Here is a 4,317-nt window from a genome sequence, read left to right as displayed (position 1 = left end):
TTTGTTGCACAAGTAGCTCATGAGCCCATGATCAGAGCAGGCCTAATTATGGAAGAATTAATTTGTTCAAAATTCATATATTAATATCCTACAAACTTAATTGTATTTCTTATTGGGTTTATTTATTATTATTTTGAGAGAGAGAGAGAGAGAGGCCAACCCCATTTAGTAAGGATAAAGAAAGACTAGTTGGGAATCCCAGAGACTCTGGGATTCGGTTTTGCATATTGTGTAGGCCCATGATTCATTTCTGGGTTTTAAGTATATTAGGCCGATTGATAGGCCAGTCTGGGCTTAACTTCTTAAACTTGGAGCCCATTGGTCAGGACTCAATCCAGTTAAGGATGCTTTCCTTAACGGCTATAAATATCTCCAGTCAATCCAGTGTGGCTTCGTAGTTAGCACTCAATGGAGTTTCTTCTTTTCTTCGCTCCGGAGTTTGCTGGGTGGAAGTTGGCAGAAGGGTTTGCAACACTGGATACACAGAATTGGGATCTCTCTTGCATGCAAAATTTTCTATTGGGAAACTCTCGAAACTTCTATTATCATTGGTAGGAGTGGCAGAATGATGATGAGTATATAAATAAAGAAATATGAGACCAAGAACAAATGGCAAGAGAAAGATACTGTATATCGATGGAGGTGCATTGCCGATGTGGAAAACAGGGCAGGGATTCTCTACGATAACACTGTAAAAAAAAAATAAAAAGGGATTTAGTGCAGCTTAGTAGCACCTTTGTTTTGAGACAAAAATTTCACGGGATCAAATCCTGTCATCTCTACCTATTACTTATCCCTCTTGGCAGTAACAATGAATCAGTTGAGGTCAAAACAAATTGGACATAAATAATGATAGGCAATGCATGCAAGGTGTTTTGGGAAAAAAGAATCTTTTTCTTTACAATTTTATTCTTATCTATTGTGATAAGAAAGAGCTCTTAATTCAGTTCGGTAGAACATGGGTATCCAAAACCCGTTGTCGTAGGTTCAAATCCTACAGAGCGTGATTCCGTCTCATCCTTATATTCAGAATCAGGATTTTCATAATTACAATAATTCCTATATATTAGAAGTTGTGATTATTCTTATAAACGTTCTTAATACCTATAGTAGTATCGGGCAAATTTTGTGAAGGCTTCCACCTCACCACTTTTGTGGTAGGTTCCAGTCCAAGCACTTCTTCCCAAGTTGAAACTATAAATCTGAAATCCGAGAGGAAGTGTTTGAGAAAACTAATGTTGCCAATTTTTGTGAAGACTTCCATGTTAGAATTTTAGTTCTAATAAAATTCTATATGGACATAATTAAATCCCTAAACCAGGCTAATTAGGGTTTTGGTCTAATAAATTGGTCTAGAGGTCATATTAGAAAGTCAATCCTATCCCATAGAGTTTTAGACACCGAATCATGGCGGTAACTGCATCTATGATCAACCGACACAGAGCCTTCCATGGTCACGAGAGCCCTCAACTCTACTAACATGGATGCAATGCGGTAGTGTGGCAACGAGATAATACTCACGCAGTGATTCCTTATGTATTATCCGTTTATCAGTCCAAAATTTCTCTTCTTTAAGTGGCATAGGCTCACTAGAGAAATAAACTTCGTGATTCTAACGAATCTGTATGTCTCATCAGAAATAACTCGAGTTATACTTTATGTGTTACAAGACATACCTTTAGGCTAACAACTTAATGCCCCAGCCTTGCTTAAGGTTAACACATTCCTTAAGACTTTAAAATCAGAAATATATACATCATGTCAATAAATAAAACACTCATGTGTTTAAAAGAAACTGCATGCAATGACACCTGATATGTATATAAATCAAAGTTTACCATAAGGTAAAAATACAGATAAAAAGAAACTTTAAATTACAATGAAGCAAAATAAAACAAACTCCCACTAACTAACCACATCCCATGATGCAACTAAGCCCATGCCCATGACATGTCTCTCAAAAACACAAGGGCGAAGACCTTTGGTTAGGGGATCTGCAACCATATCATCTGTACTAATATGCTCCACTGTAATGTCACCTTCCTTTACTCTCTCCTTTATGGTCAAATACTTGACCTCCATGTGTTTAGACCCTCTAAGTCCTTTATTGTTGTTTATAACCAACACAGCAGAGCTGTTATCACAGTATATCTGGATGGGTCTATCCACAAAATCTACAATAGTCAACTCCTTTATGAGATTTCTGATCCAAATAGCCTGAGTAGCAGCCCCATAGCATGCCACAAACTCTGCCTGCATAGTCAAAGTGGTCACCAATGTCTGCTTTTTACTCTTCCATGATACTGCCCCTCCTGCCATCAAGAAAACATAACTTGATGTGGATTTCCTGTCATCCTCACAGCCAGCAAAGTCAGAGTCTGTATACCCCCACTAGCTTGAGTTCAGGAACGTGTCTGTAAGTCAGCATATAATCTTTTGTCCCCTTCAAGTACCTCAATACTTTCTTAGCAGCAACCTAGTGACTAAGACTAGGATCTGACGATACCGCCAAGAAGTCCCGTCACAAAAGCAATATCCGGTCAGTCATGCACTGAGCATACATGATACTACCAAGTGCGCTAGCATAAGGCACCTTCTTCATTTCATCCCTCTCAGCTTTATTTTTCGGGCACTGTGTCGAACTCAGTTTGTCACCCTTGAGAATAGGAACATTCCCAGGTTTGCAATCCAGCACACTGAACCTCTTCAGAACACGATCAACATAAGCCCTCTAAGAAAGACTTAATAAACGGCGAGAACGATCCCTATGGATCTCAATCCTAAGAACAAAAGAGGCCTCACCAAGGTCCTTCATGTCAAATTCCCTAGATAAAAGTTGCTTTGTATTATGCAACATCCCTAGGTCACTGCTTGTAAGCAGGATGTCATCCACATACAGAATGAGAAAACAGAATTTGCTCCCACTGACCTTGTGATATATACACTGATCCACTTTGTTTTCCATAAAACCAAACGAAGTCACAACACTGTCAAATTTCAGATACCACTGCCTAGAAGCTTGTTTGAGACCGTAGATAGACTTCTTAAGTCTACACACAAGATGATCTGAATCATCCACTGTAAAACCCTCAGGCTGAACCATATATACTTCCTCATCAAGATTGCCATTGAGAAAGGCGGTTTTAACATCCATCTGATGCAGCTCCATATCAAAATGAGCTACCAATGCCATGATCACCCTGAAGGAATCCTTCGAGGAGACTGGAGAAAAGGTCCCATTGTAGTCTACTCCCTCTCTCTGAGTGAATCCCTTGGCTACCAGCTTGGCTTTAAACCTCTCAACTTTTCCTTTGGAATCTCTTTTGGTTTTATACACCCATTTGCAACCAATGGGCTTACAACCTTTAGGTAAATCAACAAGCTCCCAAACATCATTATGTTTCATTGATTGCATTTCATCTCTCATCGCATCTATCCACAAATCTGACGAGGACTAGAAACAGCTGAATAAGTAATCGGATCGACCACACAACCAATATCATAGTCATGTTCTCCCGATAGACCTCATAGATAGGTGATATAGCCGAGCTTCTCTCCCTGGTGGATCTCCGTAATGGTGCCACTACCGCCTCAACTCGAATCGAGGAATCTCAAGAAATCGCATCAATGATAGGATCCTCAACCGCATCCTCGAATAAGAGGAATCTCATCAAGTGCTACATGAATGTCGGGGACGGTATCAATATCGGCTCCTGAACTCCAGAGTGTAACCAATGGCACAAGATGCCCCACATCAGTTTGAATAGGTAGAAGAATGGGTACCGATGTACCAACCATGTGACTATCTTGAACAGTCTGAGAACAGTCATTCTTTTCGGCCACATCAAGTTCCAGAAACTTCGCTGTCTGTGACTCCACAATCCTAGTGCCTCCGTAGGGATTATAAAATTTATATCCCTTCGAATGATCTGGGTAGCTGACAAAGTAGCAACGAGTAGTCTTGGGATCCAACTTGTTTAAAGTTGGATTATACAACTTCACTTCTGCAGGGCACCCCCAAACTCTAAGATGGTTTAAACTGGGTTTACGGCGGGTCCATAACTCAAAAGGTGTAAGAGGAGCGGCTTTAGTAGGTACACGGTTAAGGATATAAAGAGCAGTTTTCAAGGCTTCACCCCATAAGAACTTAGGTAAATTTGTCCTACTAACCATACTCCTCACCATGTCCATAAGGGTACGGTTACGCCTTTCGGCGACCCCATTTTGTTCAGGACTTCCTGGCATAGTAAACTGACTAACTATTCAAGAGTCCTCAAGGTATTTGGCAAACGAGCCCTTAAGCTGTCCAACATCGCC

This window comes from Telopea speciosissima, chromosome 9, assembly GCF_018873765.1.
Source record: "Telopea speciosissima isolate NSW1024214 ecotype Mountain lineage chromosome 9, Tspe_v1, whole genome shotgun sequence".
In the NCBI taxonomy this organism is placed as follows: domain Eukaryota; kingdom Viridiplantae; phylum Streptophyta; class Magnoliopsida; order Proteales; family Proteaceae; genus Telopea; species Telopea speciosissima.
The sequence above is the reverse complement of the archived record's forward strand: the minus strand, read 5'-3'. Positions refer to the sequence as shown.